Source organism: Colias eurytheme, chromosome 14, assembly GCF_061535395.1.
Source record: "Colias eurytheme isolate Ceu_HAF_F1 chromosome 14, ilColEury1 Martin Lab GWU primary, whole genome shotgun sequence".
NCBI classification, from domain to species: Eukaryota; Metazoa; Arthropoda; class Insecta; order Lepidoptera; family Pieridae; genus Colias; species Colias eurytheme.
The window spans coordinates 8,186,444-8,203,588 of record NC_142993.1 but is presented as its reverse complement, the minus strand read 5'-3'; the positions used below and the strand labels follow the sequence as shown (position 1 = coordinate 8,203,588).

The 17,145-nt window shown below is 34.6% G+C and overlaps 1 pseudogene; it reads right to left on the bottom strand.

Annotated features, from left to right (window-relative positions):
* Positions 1-1,998: 1,998 nt before the first annotated feature.
* On the bottom strand, positions 1,999-6,858 carry LOC149903007 (toll-like receptor Tollo pseudogene; annotated as a pseudogene).
* Positions 6,859-17,145: the final 10,287 nt, after the last annotated feature.

The following is a 17,145-nucleotide window of genomic DNA, read 5'->3' as shown; positions in this document are numbered from 1 at the left end:
GAAAATTTCATGATTGAATTAAGTTTATTATAGAGGTAAAAATAAATGAAAATCGGATGATAAAGAGATTACATAGACTTCAAAAAATTTAAGTTTTATCTGTTTTTATTACGTAAATCATTAGAATTAAATCTTGAAAACTCAGTTAGGATGAAACCTTGTATTATCAGGATATAATAAACATTGTTTTTTGCTCAAACAGTAATAATTAATACTTAATGGTATTTATTTAGCTCTTGTCAAACTTGCCCACGAAACTTTGAAAAACATCTCACTTAAAAGCATGCATGTTTTATGAACGTTCCAAGTTATGACAAGTATCTAATGAATATATTATTTGTTTATAAAGCTATAACGGATTTTTTATGGACTCTACATCCTACGCATAACTTTTGGTTACGAGTTAGCTGCTTCTCTGTACTCAAATATAAAATTATGGCAATAGCTTCAGGCATGTAGATTTTCGACTATTAAAACTTTATATATTACAAATAATATACCAGTTTAAAATAATGGATACTTTCAACTAGATTGAGCAACATACATTCAGAATGGGATGCTAAAATTCTTTTGAAATAACGATTAACCTGCTGCTGCTTCAGTCACGCCAAATCAATTCGCGTAACGAGTTTGCCAATTTATTTTTAATACGCAACATTTAATACACTAAATAAACCTGTCAGGGGTCGATAGCATCGGATCTTTACTTTGACTAAAAGCTAAAAGAGCGTTTATAGGGACATAAACGTTTATAGAATCATAAAGTAAGGAGCGATCTATTGTTTGGCGTCCTACGCGTAGTCGTCGCGTAACTAATCGAGGCATTCCGCTTTTTGTTTCCACCGGACACATAATCAATTGTCACCTCTCCATTGAATATTTTTCCAGCTAAGTTCTCGATGTCCCACATCCATTTGAAACTGGTTTTAGATGGCGTCTAAAACGATTGGGGTATCGTATTGCAAGAAAAAAGGTGATGAGTGTATGGGTTGGTCGTCGCAAATAGATGACTCTCGCTTCAAGACATGGGTGGAATCGATAGACACGATTTAACTTTAAATGAAAACAACACATGATATCGATAGCTATCAGGATCATGTTACAGTCAATAATTAAGATATTCGCTTTCGTCGTGTATGGACGTTATTTTTCTTATTTTATTTAAAGAACCTGAGATAAATCTTGTACTGACTCTACAAATTACCATTTTATTCTTAAATCAGCAAGTATTAATTCAATGCAATGTTTGAAACATGTAACTTTATAAAAGAAAACGTATCTTTATAATATGTATAAATGTTTGTAAAAATACTCAGGTAGTTAAAAATATAAAATTGCATTTATATTGTGTAACATTATCATCGTTCATATTCAAGTTTGATGACAATATATTAAAAATAAGGTTGATTTTGCTTATGAATTGAATAACATTTTACGGGTCATGTTACTTAATTCGTGAAATTTGTTATAATCGAATAATGAAAAAATAATATAATGTTAAAGTTTATAATCAATACAATCTGTAAAAATGATCGTTATTTAAATTGAATTCTCTTTCACCTCTCAAATATGAAAAGACATTTATGTATAAAGTCAATTAAAGTTGTTTATTCATAGGTCGAACGATGATTTATTATTTTATTCTTTCGCAGCGGGCAATCGGCCCGCGCGCACTGTCGCGGCCGCTCGGCTCTTTAAAATTAAAACCTTAGACCTCACTGTGATCTTATCCAACTCGATCAATTTAGATAAAATAAATATTTATACATCCGAATATGGACGGGTGAATAAAGCGATTTAGTAAATTGATTATGACGATGGAACTTTCGTTTCTTTGCCCTTTTATCTCATCTAATAAACTAATACAGGTGTTAATCGAATACCAAGAAATTATTTTTGAACTATAGTGATTGCAATATTGAAAATAAATTATATTTATGTTGTGTTTGTAAACTGATGCTAATAGTTATAAAAAAGATAGAAATAAAAATCAATATATTAGACAAAATATTAATTTATTTATACTCTGCATTTGGAAGCGTAATAAATACGTTGTTTTATACAATCTAGCTAAAAATTACATCACAAATTATATACTTATTATTAAAAACGATGTTTATTTACAATTGACTAGGGTACAATTCAGTTCTTCGAAAGATTAATCATAAATCGTTATCTATGTACATTATATATTTTACACACGGCTCATTCTCACTGTATCTTAACGTAAGTACCTAAATTATCACAAGTTAGTCATTATTTTCTGAAAATTTTACACTATCAGGAACCTTATAATAATAATAAGCTATGTAAAAATGAGGAATGTTCTAATATTTTTAACTTTACTACAAATAAAGGCAAAGAATTAACATCGACAGTCATGATAACACAGGTACGATTATTTATAAATGCAATACATTGTAATAACATAACTAGAAACGTTTAGGTACTTAAAGTACTAATGAAGTAGAGTTTATATTACAAATTCGATAAATGCTGTTACGTTTCTATACTTTACAGCACCAAGTTAAATATTCAAGTTATATAGAAATTAGATTCGTTATAACACTTATATTAATTACTAAAACAATATCTACATAATCACAAAATTAGGTATTATACAAAATAAGTCTTTCTTACATTGTTAGGCCTCGTGTTCGACATAGGAATCTGTTGAGCCGGCCTTAAGGGTCGCTCTTCGCACTGATGGTTATCTATGGATACGTAACTATGGTGATGAGGCAAGCGGTCGTCCGGCCGACCCTCGCTGCTCGCTACCGAGCACGTCTCGTCCTCCGTGCTGCGGGCCGACACCTCGGCGCTAGCACTGGTGGAGTGCATCGGGCTCGACATCATCAGTATGGGAGGCGCCATCCCATACTTATACCAAGGATCGTGAGAAGTGGGAGGCGCCGTGTACCTCAAGTTCCCGTGTCTCCCGAACCCCTCCCTATTACCACATTTCGTACTACTCGCGTTATGAAGCGTCCGATTGGGTAACGTTACGTCTACATCGGGTAATCGAAAATTTAGTTTTTCCCAACAATTTTTCTCACCCCACACTATCACTGTACACGTTTTAAGCAACACTTTCAAGTCTGGGTCTATGTTTATGGCACTTAAGTCTGTCGTCACTAGGAAAATAATTTTTTGTCGTCTATGCCTAACGTTCACTGAGTTAATTGCACTTTGTACGGCCGCTTTTGATTCAGGCGCGTACCACTCATGTTGTAAAAAGTTTATCGATAAAACTATCACTAGTCTTTTGGAACTTTCCGAAGCACTAACTAGACTATCGCCAGATCGTCTCTCGATTAACTGCAAGTCCCTATGCTGTAAACACAATGTGTGTCCCGAATTCTCAAGCTCGGAACTCACTGCACGAGTCACGAAGTCTTCGTCACGTTGATTATACACAAAGAAAGCATCGAAACGTTTATTCTTGTTGTCGTTCATGTCCTTTGGAGTTGAACTAAATACTCGAACTCCGTATTTCGAATGCATCCATAATTTAAAATCTTCTCTAAACATGAACAGCAACGCGCACATTAGTATAAGTATGATAGTTATTATTAAAACAGCTGCAATATAGGGTATATAATTTTCTACGCCGTCATTTGATTCAATGAATAGCCTTTTTAGGGTTTCCGTTCCCGTTTCTTCGGTGGTAACTTCAGTCTTGCATTCTTTAGTAACATTAGCTATAGTTTTGTTCATGGGTTGCCCGTGAGCAAAGTAGCACATCATGTTTTCGGTATCTTTTGACTTTTTTATAAGCCACTGATTCAACTGCGCTACATCTTTACAATCACACACCCAATTGTTACCATCTACAGAGACACGCGTGCGTGGATTGTTATCCGTAATTACTCTCCATGGCATGTAATCAACATAACCGTTGTTGTCAAGGTCTAAGAACTCCAGTGACGGCAAATAATTAAACGTATCATTCTCTATAACTTTGATTTTGTTGCTACTCAAGTAAAGTTCATTGAGATTTTGAAGCCGGGTAAACTGCGTGTTTCGTAGTACTTCTAAGTTGTTGTGCTCCAAATGAAGAACTCTCAATGATTCTATTCCATTAAACGTTTTATTTTCTATGGTGTTAATGTTGCTATTGTTAAGATAAAGTACTTGAAGGCGTTTTTTACCAATAAATACGTGATTTCCTAATTCATTGAGATCATTTCCGTCCAAGTAAATTTCGGTCGCGTCCATTGGTATTTGTTCTGGCACGTGATCGTAGCCGGCACTCGAACAATCGACGACGTTGGAGTTCCAGGTGAGATCGTGATAACACGTACATTTATCTGGACAAGTCATCTTACAATCACAGGCATCGAAGTCACAACAATGGCATAGAGTAAAACAGTGAGATTCGTACTCGCATAAGAATTCCGATGATTTTACTTCAAGTAAGAGCATATCATATTCGCTTCGAGAATGAGTTAAAGAGCATCTTACACTTTCTAAATCCATTACTCTAGGGCGTTGTCTGAGATCACTTAATTGGTTAATTCTTTGTAACCATTCCATTGTACAATCGCATTCAAATGGATTCTCACTGATATAAAATTCGGGCAAATCTTTATCTTCGGAAACTGATGATATCGCAAAAGCCCCAACGTCTAAAGTTTTAATCTTATTAGAATAAAGCATAACTTTATTGAGGTTATACTTTTGAAGAAAAGTTCCCGGATTTATTTTTTCAATGTGATTGTTGTTTATAACGATAGTTTCTATACTACTTGGGAACGAAAACTCATCGATGTTTCTTATCTTGTTGAAACTGACATCTAACATTTTAACATTACATGTTTCTTTAACGCCGTATGTATCTTCAAGTCTTTCGATTTTATTCTCATGCATGTCTAACCACTCAAGGTTTGTTGGTATATGGCTATAGTCAAACCATAACAATTCATTATTCGATACGTTTAACCAAACGAGTGGTTGCGTGTTAGTGAATATGCCCTTCAAATCCACTAGCTTATTACCATCCAGTCCAATAGCCTTTAATTGTAGGTTAGATGCGAAAGCGCCGTCATCGATTTGATCAATGTTGTTTGAAGCTAAATTTAGTATTTGTAAAGATGGTAAAGCGGCAAAGGTGTCCTTTGATATTTTTTCGATCTTGTTGCCAACAAGCCGCAACCCGTATAAATCATCCAAGCCCTCAAAATGTGTAGTTGATACTTTTGTTATTCTGTTCATGCCCAAATCCAATGAGGTTAAAAATCTCAGTGTTTTTATAGCTTCCGGGACTTCTGACAACTGGTTACCACTCAACCCCAAGTCATGTAACTTAGTTATATTCTCGAACGAACGAATATCAACTTTTGTTATTCTATTACCATCCAAAAACAATTGGTTCAACACGTACAAGTTTGAAAAATGGCTAGTATCAACCTCAATAATATTATTATGCGCTAATGAGAGAGAATGGAGATTCTTCAAATTAGCAAACGCTCCGTCAGCTATACGAGCGATATTATTAAATTCTAAACTTAAAAACTGCAAGTTATTCAAATCTTGAAATAGTAATGCGTCGATTTTTGTTATTCTGTTGTGTGATAAATTTAAAACAATCAATCGAACCAAGCCGGAAAACGTGTCTCTATTTACCCACTCACTTGTCAATTCATTGAAAGACATGTCCAGTATTTGTAACTGATCTAATCCTTCTAATAGTCCGGGCGCAAGCACACTAAGAGAGTTGTTATTCAAGTATATTTGTTTTATATCTCTCGACGACTGAAACATTTCAGGAGGTAACCCAGTTAAAGCGTTCGTTGACAGATTAAGAATTTGCAAATCGCTTAATCCCACAAAGGCACGGTCTGCGACAGTTGAAATTCTATTGTTTTGTAAAAGTAGCTTCTGTAGAGCGCGTAAACTAGATAAACCGTTATCAGGTAAACCACTTATTTCATTTTGCGACATATCCAGTGTTTCTAGTACTGTGTTACAAGATTTTCCAGGTGCGGTTGGGCCATTTCCCCAGTCAGAAAATCCTAAGTTTGATATATCCTGAAGTCTATTTTGAGTTATGTTCAACTCCTTCAAATTGTAAAGAGGACAGAAGATTTCGGGAGGAAGGATCCAAATATTGTTATCGCCCAAATCTAAGTACCGCAAATCGGTAAGTCCTCTGAAAGAATCTCGATGAAACTCCATTGACATCGCTGACCAATCCGTATTATGTGTACGAATCGTTAAACTGCGTAGTCCACTCAAAGGTGATAACACTGCAGAGGGCACGTATCTTATTTTGCACGACTCAATTTTCATCTCTTTTAAGTTATGGAATCGAGATAAAAGCTCCGTTCCTTCCTCTTTTCGTCTCCCCACATCGAGAGAGCTTTCGAATAGAAGAACATCAGTGCAGTGAAGATCAAGCGCCGTTATGCGCTGAGCTTGAGAAGTGCTCAGTCCAGCCAACAGGTCGGTGGCGCCTGCGGCGGTGCGCAGAGAGCACGCTAGCTGCACCCGTGTGGGCTCGCCCGCGCCGCCCGACACACGCTGCCACTCGCACTCCTGAGGTGCCTCTGCCACTCGACTCGTCAAAGATGCCGCACTGGCCCCGGAACACATCCAACACCATGCCGCATACCACAATGTAAATAATCCCATCGACAACATTTTTATTTCCTCACTAAAACTATCACTGTTTATAAAGTCACTTCTTCATATGGGCACATTTCTATAATATCCAGCTGCACTTAAAACTTATAAAAGTTCACGTCAAACTTGTTTCGAAATACGCCACATAACGGCTAGAGTTCACGTTAAATAGCGCTACACAACCACGCTCTCTGAAGCGTGCGGGCCGACTGACTGACGGAGTGCGTTCGGCAAGTTGACCGACCGGCTGCCGGCGTGCTCCCCGCACTACGCTCCTCCCCTGACAGAGAGGCACGATATTGAGCTCTCTGTCCCTACAAAAGTTCACAACAGCAACAAGTTGCTCACCGCGGTGCCGCGAGATTGGCATGAACAGGAGCGCGCTTCGCGAGCTTTTATAAACATGGCGCTGCTTGCTTTGTTTGTTTTCTGTAATCATAAAAAAACTTATAGACTAATACTCCGCATCATATCTTTTATGATATTAATTATCTATTTTATGGTATTATTATTTAGGTATTAATTAGGATGTTGCTTTAAATAGCATTGATAAGTTATAGAAATGTAAACAAAAAAAGCTTAAATGGTGCTGATTAGTTTTTTTTATATTTTTATCAGCATTCCCACACGTTAACTACAGCGATATAGATTAACACCATACTTCTCTTATCTTTATCCACGCAATATTTATCATTAAAGAAGGTGAGGAGCCGTATTTCCTGCTGTTTCCTTTTGTCTACAACCCTTGTTCTACCTGTGAATATGACGCATTTGCAGATAAACGCTTATCAGTTGGACTTGTTAAATCACTTAGTGACATCATCAGTGCAAGAATTTATCATTCAATCTTAAACCTTTTCTTTTAAAATTATTTTGACATATATTACTATTTACTGAATGAATCATTCAGAAAATTTGTTAGCGTAGAGATCTTTAGAACACATAATAATTGTTGTTACATTAATTATTTATGGTAATAATTTATCCGTTATTCAAATGACACGAGACACTTATTAACATCCAAGTACGCACATTTTAATATTGAAAACATACAATGGTTCATGTTCGCTCATTGAGATTGTACAAAAGCTTTCGGTAAACATAAAAAGCCATTTTTAGTACTCTCGTGTCGGCAATGTACAAAATTGTACCACAAAGACTTAATTATCTGATGGTATGCATCTCGATTGGAATGCAAAAAGTTATAAATAAGAAATGCACCGGAATTACATACGTAAAACCCTTTGATTTCGTTCAATCGATGCGATTTGAGACAATTGTATAAAGGCACCGACATATCGACAAATACCCCATTATTTCGCTCAATTTGTGTGCAGGTTTTGCATTTAATTTTTATTAAAAGACTCAGTGTTTCGTCACTATAAAACATGAGTATTATGATTATTAAACCGCAGTCGTAGTGTGTTTGTTTGATATTCTAGCTCTTCTTTTTAGCGATGTCACTTTTCTCAAAATTTTAATAATATGTAATGTAATATTGAATTCAGTAGGACTGTTATGTTATAATGAATACTAATTAATCATATAATGGATATATGAAAACATATGATGTTGTAAAAAAGTTAAAAGCACAATGAGATCATTGTTTGTTCTCTACAAGTTTCTCTATTATAGAGCTCATTATGAACATCAAGTTAGTTACAATAAAAAATTATAAAAGAGTGGAATATTATCAACATATTATTATAAAACTTCAAACAGCTACAACAATGTCATTGGAGCTCCAGATGATACTGTTCTTAGCCAGGAAGTGGTAAATCATGGCACACATCTCTTGCACTCTTAAAACTTAAAGTCGACCATTATTCTATGACCCCTGCCTTTTACAAAACATCACATCACGTATACATTCAAAATACTAATGCAATTATCTAAACATATGTAATAAAAATAACAGTAAGCACCTAAAACTGTTTTGCGGATTTTCTGTTTCAGGTTGATCGAAACTAAATAATCCCTATCTATCTATCCCATATAACCTGAAAATCATAGAAAAAATGCACATAGATTAGAATCTACTTCTAGTAGATACTAGTATACTCATATTTAGTAAATCTTCTGCAGTTTTGCTCTCTACTACCTTATTCATAGATTCTGATCATGCATACACTGTACAGACGACCTGATCAAAGTGGCGGGGAGCCGCTGGATTCAGGCCGCTGGTGATCGGTCGTTTTGGAAATCTTTGGGGGAGGCCTATGTCCTGCAGTGGACGTCCTGAAAGGCTGGAATGATGATGAATGATGATGATGATACACTGTAAAATCGCATCTTTCCCAAAATTACCTTCTTTAAAATAATCATACATAGACTTTAAAATCATATTTTCCTCGCGCTGTCGGTAAAAACAAGACGAATTCTCGGCCACTTTATCTTGGCTGGTGGTAAGGGGCACCTCTGAAAATGTATAATCTACTTTTTATGGCCTACACATCCTGAACCGTTACTCACATGACGTAGAGTTTATTTTTCCCGAGAAATAGAGCTTTTGATGTTATCGTAAATCAATGATGACAACAACTCGTTTGTTAATGACCACCTAAATCATTACTACACGTGCTTTGTACTTATGTTTACTAATGTCTATGCAGAGGTGAAAAAATATTATGTATTTATTAATTATTTTACAAAAATACCAACTGATTTTCATGATTATTCGAGAGATACTTTATTCTTTGGAATTTGTTGCTATTATTGTTATTTTAAGTAAAATAAAAGACTAAGAAACTTATTGTAGAGCAGTATTGTTTATTAATTATAAACCGCCAGTATAAGTACATATTTGTGTTTATGTTCTTTTATACGTCAATTTAACTACAAGGAGCCATCGCGCTTCTGAAAATCATAAATTATATAATATAAGCTTTAGCAAAAACAATAAACATAATCGTCTCACAATAAAAACAAATATGTTTGTCGTACTTAAGGACATAATGAATGCCGAGATCCCGCTACCTACTTTTGTTTTCAATTCAACAGTGACTAAGTCATAAATATTAATCTAACGGATGTCTCATTATGAGGGCTCTTTGTCACAGCGGATCTTCGCGTTGAAATGAAACAACATGTGATTTTGATCCCCATAACTAACCACGTTACAAGTCAAATCGATTCCCGCCAACTGTTCCCGAACGTTTATTATCTATCGATAAATAGACTCTATTGTGTTACCGCAAAAAACGCATAAATCGAATCGATCTTTCTGTCTGAGTATAATGCACGAAATCCCGCAGGACCGATGCGTATTTGGCCACAGCAAATGTCAAAATATTTTCCATCAGTTGTACTAATGGTTGCGGTTTGTAAAGTTAGCATTAAGATCGTATTGTTGTGTGATCCGGGAATATTGACGCCAAATGTGCATCGTTAGTGACACGAAATATCAAATAAATAATTCAAATTATTTATTAGATAATGTTGTGATATCATATATACATTACCTAGGAGGTAGTACCTTAGTAGGTACCTATTAAAAATATTATGTGCTCTACTAAAATCCTAGAAAAGAGAGTTTTGAATACGAAGAAGTTAGAAAAAGTTAATTATTATTGCCTACTATAGAAATAAATATCTATTTTGTAATCGTGTTTAACCTAAATAATAAAATCCATCAAAAGATACAAAATTGAACACCTAATTATTTCTCTCATTTCAAGAAATATGATTAAAAAGTTATACTAATTTTGACTCCAATGACTTTGCACCAAAGCCCTGAATCAATTACAAATCTCATTACCTAACACAATCGCGACTTAGATTAGCTTATTACAAGAAATTCATTTTGAGCCGAATCACAAAAAATAGATGAGAATCCGAGAGCCATCGAGATACTTGACGAAATTCGAATGAATGTAATGCCATTATGATTAGCATTATTCAGTTAGGTTCGAAGGGGCCGCAGATTCCGGTTTACGGATAAAGCGAATTTGCCCAATTCAAAAACGATTTTTTCAACATTTTTTGTCAAATTTCTAACATGTGTGCGATCTCGAATACGCGACATAATCGCGTTTGTTACGCTTCGTGTTTTGAAAAGCTCAATGGTTTGTTTTGGTATTTAAGGGACAATGCGATAAAATAGTGGTTCCGTATGTTGCATCGCGTTATTCACAATAATTTTCTATATAATAAAACATCCTAAATAACACACAAAGCAACTCATTATCAATTTATTAAGTTCATTTAATATAGAAACTGATATGTTAAGATCTATCACCGAGTTTGCTTTTTATTCATTTAAAATAGCCAATACTCAAATGTGGACCATAAGCTGCACACAGAAAATCTTATCTACTCATAGCAAAAGTTATCAATTTTAATTTTTTCCTGGGGTAAAAACAAATTATTGTTCTATACAAACTTTTATGAACGTTCTATACTGGCATCTAACCATTAATAAATAATTCCATTTAATATCCCTAATACAAAATCATAAGTATCACTCTTAATTCGAAAGAACCCTAAACCGTTTTTCCATTCAGTCGGATAAATTTAAATTTATGTGGGGATTTTAATAAATAATTAGGTACACAAGATGTATAAACAGTGAGCAGAAAGTTTTTATTTTCTCCCACATTTTATAGATCTGGTTAATCCGGTCGGTTTTGTCACGCACGCTTAGGTGCACTGCATATGAATCTTTACGCTTTTTCGTTGACATTAATCACAAAACCCCACGTGATTTATTTAACAACAATCCGGATCGATGTTGAGTTTAGTCTATGCTCGGTTTTAAGCCAAGACGTCAACAAAGCGGCATTATACATTTTATAACCAGAGAGAATAAAAGTGCTATTTTTATAACTTTTCGAGTGACCGCTAGACACGTGTCGGCGTTCGGAAATTATTTTTAACAAAGAAGCCTTTATGGAACGTGGTGTGGTGTAACAGCTCATAATTTCAGGTTCGTGGCTGGCAATGTAAATACGACATAACGAGAACATTTTAAGGAAAAGAAGGCACCATTGTTTACCACAAGAGGTGCCTAACACACCAGTGACTTCACACTTACGAAATTACCAACTAGTAACTTGTTAAAGTACCTACAAGTACCTACACTTATTTGAATATTGCAACTGACAGTTAACACTATTGTAAACTGCACCATTCAAAATTATAAACAATATTCAGTTCTTAATAAATAGTAGAGCAAAACTTTCAAGTTTCAACTGTTATATTCTGCGCATACATGACGGTGAACATGAATTAAATTGAAATTGCAAATATTCAATTATAAAAGATTTAGACACCTTTTGTTCATAACGATGTAATTTGATATCTAGGTATGCAGCTATGATTATCGCTAAAACCTACATTGCATTGCCTAAACCACAAAGAGGACTCACACGATGCGCGGTTATCTCACAATCAGTAAAGTACTGTATCAAACATAGGAACAGGTACGCCTTAAGCAATAACAAGTTTAGATAAGTGATAAGCATAATAGCTTGCTTGAATAAAAAATAACATGGCACATTGATTCGGACGCGTAGAACAAATGAGTGATGAAAGATTGACAGGTTAGATATGTTTGTACAGAGGTTGTGGCCAATGTCCGTTACAGACTGCTTGCAATACGAGTGGTAACCTTTCAAAGTTAAGAGCACACGAATAATTGCGAAAGATATGAAGCTATAAATTTTAATCACAACACTCATGGACATCTCTAACAATATTCGATGCGCGATTTGTTCTTTAGAAACTTGACAGCTTATAAACGAACTTGTCAAACGTATAACCTCTGCAGAAGCAACCTTTGCTGAATTAAACCGTCGTTCAATCGACAAAATTTTCTATTGATAAACAAAAATTATACACAATGGATCTAAAACTGCTCTTCAGGAACTGGTCAGAAGCTTTTGCATTAAAGAAGGAATGTGAAAAAATTAACGTTAAAAGTATTTCCGTTTGTTACTTAACGCGTAGCTGTAAAAAGCTGGTTGTGTGGTAATGCCCTACTTAATAACATTTGATTGTTTAAATTATCAGATATGATACAAGTTACATTGCAAATAATACAAGCACACGCCTTATCCACATATAAATTTTTATATTCTATGTCATAATATGTATTTGATTTGATCGTTAAACTCCATGTCGCATCAAACGAAACGGAAACATGTAATTTCACTATAAAATATTACTCGTTATCATACATATTCGTAATCAGCCTTTGTCGGCGAACTTCATATCAAATCATGTAATTAAAACTCAAATCAAAATAAGCACAGACCGTACGTCCGACCTATGTCAGTGACCGGTTTTGAATGCTCTTAATTTTTTTCAGTGCCTCGATTTGTGGGTTCTTGCTTTGTGATATAAAATTAATGATTTTTTGGTCAGTGCAGTGCTGCGTCAGGGTACAATAGGCACAGTGACAATGGTGTCCCGCTGTCGAAGATATTGACGGTAGGGCGAGCTACCTACGCTCCCTACCGTACCTTTGTCCACAAGAATTTTGGTCACGTCATGGAGCGAAGGAAGCTCGTGAGAATGAATCCTAATATTTCATCAAATTATACTATAATGATAAAACGCGTTTTCATAAAGGAGCGTATTGAAATCTTGGTCCTGAGAGACGATAACAAATCATCAGAGAAATCAAACGAGCTTGAAGCTTCTTTTCTTTGTAAACCTATGCAAATCATTCTATTTCGAATTCTTAAATGCTTTTAACCGTGCTTTAATTTACTCAAAAATATAAAATGCTATTTATTTAGTTAATAGTAAACGAATTGCGATATTGTTCACAAAAAAATCTGTTTAATTTCTAAATAATATATTTATTTATAGGTATTTTACAATCTTATCAGTCGTCATTGAAATCAAATTACTCATTAACAATGATTTTTTGTTAACAGCTCCCATAAATGGCCAATAAAACGACGTGCCAATACACATGGCCCCATAAATTACTAGGCGCTTTCTATAACAATCCTTAGACCGCCGGGCACCACAAGTTAGGGTGGTCGGGATGTTATGACCGCATTACAATTTAAACCAGTGGTTCTTTGTAAACAGCCATCATTGTGTCCAACCTTGCAGCATTGTCATTGACCACTAGATTTATGGCAGGCCAATATCATTTCATTAGCACCAATACCACCGAACTGTTTATAAATCTGTACGGGCTCAATATCAATTCGATTGACGACATATACCGCTGTTATGGGCAATAAATCGAAGGGATTATCTTGTCCGTGGGCCGTGATTAGGAGCCATCGACGTTCGGCAATATATCCGGGGGACGTTGAAAATTAAATCGCTAAAGCCCAGTTAATGGTGGAAGTACAATCTGTGGCTATGGCTAATGATTTAATGCGGACAGGGTTGTAAAGCGTTGTCATGATATCGTGTATACTGGACAGGGGCGAAGATATAGTTCTCTTTTATATTCATAGCAATAACTAGGGTCCATTCATTATATTATACCAACGATGTTATCGGACATCCCAGTTATTGATCACATTGAGTTGAGATGCTATGCCTTTATTTTTACTACAAGGTCTTTTTTCTCACGTACCTACACACAAAAAAGTTATATATGTACTTATAGTAGAGCTATTTAAATAGGCAACATTTGACAGTTCAACAAAATTCAACAACGTAACCTAGTAACGACGACATAGAATAATATACTATTTTGTTTTGTGAGAACTGCACATTTGCTTAACTTTTTTCATTTACGATTACATATTTATAATAATAATGACCGATACAAGTAATTTTAAGATTTGTTTTTACTGAGAAACCATTCTAAACATAATAAACAATTTCTAATTTAAAGAACTGTCGTCGCTACAATTTTGTGTCAATAAACCTTTTTTTCTTTTTAAATATCAGAGACGTTAGGTACTCTAAAAATTGAAATCTGACATATCAAATCGAATGCATTGATTACTTTTGAATAAAAATCATCATAAATTAATAAATGCGTTGTGTTTTTTTAATTATGTATTATACTTGTCTTATTTTGCTCCTTAAATTTACGAAAGAAAGCATGGACGTATAAAAAAAGACGGACGGTATATCGCCTAAACATTGAGTGAAGCCTAGTAATGGCGGCGAAACATCCATGTGTGTGTGCCATGTTGCCATGGCAACAGCTGTCCTGATGACAATGGCGGCTGTATTTTTTTCTATAAATTTTGCCGTAATAATTTTGTCATTAAAACATAAAAGAAATAACTTGCTTCCCTGTGGAATGTAATCCCTTGTGTTTTGTTATTTAAAATTGTACTGTTGCGACACCATTTAACCACGCAAGACGGCATTTTAAATATTTTTTGTGAAACAGTGACGCAGTTAATCAGTCGGTAGTTCACGACGTAATGGCGGCCGACTAGCTTACTATGGTGAGAGTGTGTGCGTGTTTATTGTCTTTACACGACCCGCTAGCTTACTATGGTGGCTTCACGTTGTTTGTTCGTAATACGGCGTCCGTCTTTTTTTATATGTCCATGAAAGAAAGTATATTACTGGGACAGGGATTCGCCTGATGAATTTTAAAATTGACATGTGTTTCAAGTTCGATTGACAAATGTTTCAAGTCCGTATCATACCTCTCTTCAAAGATAACATTGATAGACGTCAAATGTTGCCTCGACTATAATGTTATTTATAAAATAAACAAAAGAGTTCCTGTGTTACATTTTGTTTGCGTCAAGAATTAGAATCTGCGATGTTATTTACTAAGATTTACTGGAATGACCAGTTGAGAACGTGGAATATATGTAAGATGGTATTTAGATCCCTAACACATCGGTAATGTAATTGATTTTCTGTGCCTATCTATAGTTGTGTTACTATATTTCTATAATAAGATTTTGCAATAAAATATAATAATACATATATGCATATGACATTTGAGACACTTGGATTCGGTATTAGAAAACCAAATATAATAGGGTAGAGCTATGGAAATGTTTGTTCACTTAATTCAAGCACCAGTACTACAATTATTATTTTTACGAACAGTTATTGAAAATGATTTCATTGCCCGTTGGCACATTTGAATGTTGGGAATATCTTTCTTGACTCTCTCAGTTATTTTTATAATTAAAAAGGTCTGTTGTAAAAAATGTCCATGAGATCACAATTACAATTAAAATAAATGCAGTTTACAACTTTAATTTAGAAAAAACTTTAATTATCATGAATCTCGATGGATTCATTTTATTTAATGCGCCGTTAAATTTAACAACAATTGCTTTTTAGTGCTATACTGGACAACTTTATGTTTATATGTCGTTAAGATAAGTGTTTCTACGTTTCAAACTAGGACCGTGAATGACTACAGAGTATCGCAGGGTGCATTAGCATAACTCAAACGTTTTCTCTGCTATCGCCTATCATTCTCATGCATTTGTAACTTACAGGTAGGAAGGTCCATAAAACAAACACTTGTACATTATTGTTCAAGTAACATTAACCCGTAGTTATATGGAATTAGGTACGAGGATGTCATAGTGATATTTACACGGAATAGTTCACAAATCATAGGTTTTAGGAAAGCACAAAAAGCTTTGTGATAAAATTGTTTAAGGATGTTTCAACTACGTCGTATTTATGAAGTGTGGAAAATATAGTGCTTACAGCATGTTGTTCCCATAAATCTGCCTATAGGTACTACCTACATAATATACTTATTTACAATTCGTTATTTTTATTTGCTCAACTTTTAGATCCTATAACATGTTTTTGAATTTAAAATAGGCATTTCCTCGATTCCCTACTTAAGTAGTAGTTGAAACAATTTTTAATGCTTTGATTAATCAATCGTTAAATTAATGTCTGATACTTACACGAAAATAAAATGAAATTTATAGTCATGCAGACTAAAGATAAATTTAATATTTACCTTTACTTTTCGAACGTAGGTACCTATGTTGTAATTTCAAATATAAAAGGGAATTTATAATTCGAGCACAATACCTTGTAAAATTTAAAGTCAAAATCAGCCTTTTTTTCTATCCCAGGTGTGTTATCGCAAACAAAATTACAATATTAGCCAACACGGACCAAGACCACACAGTATCATATGACAAAAGACATCGTTTGCCGCCAAGATTTCCTTCTATTGTCAGTGTCAAAACAAGATCGGTTACAATAAATCTTATTAAAAGTTAAGCCTCACACAGCCATTCATAGGTGTCTTTGATAGATTCTAAAGAATAGTTGTTTACAGTAAACCGCGGATATTGCTAGAGCTTTTGTGGCTTATGCATCTGCTATACCTGGGTAAAATTATTAGGTTACGTAGGTACTCAATTTTTTTTTCTAGATTCACAACGGTCATCATTAACTTTTTTTTATACTCGGAAGAAATATTGTATCTTCGGCAATCGGTAATGAACTTAGAGTAATGAATGTAACATTATTCCTTACGTTATTCAATCTTCTTATTACTCTGCACGGATTACGTTGGTGTCTATAATCTATGGAGTGCTCGCGGATCGCACTTTCAAGTTTCAAACATGAAAATTATTATTTTATTTTTAT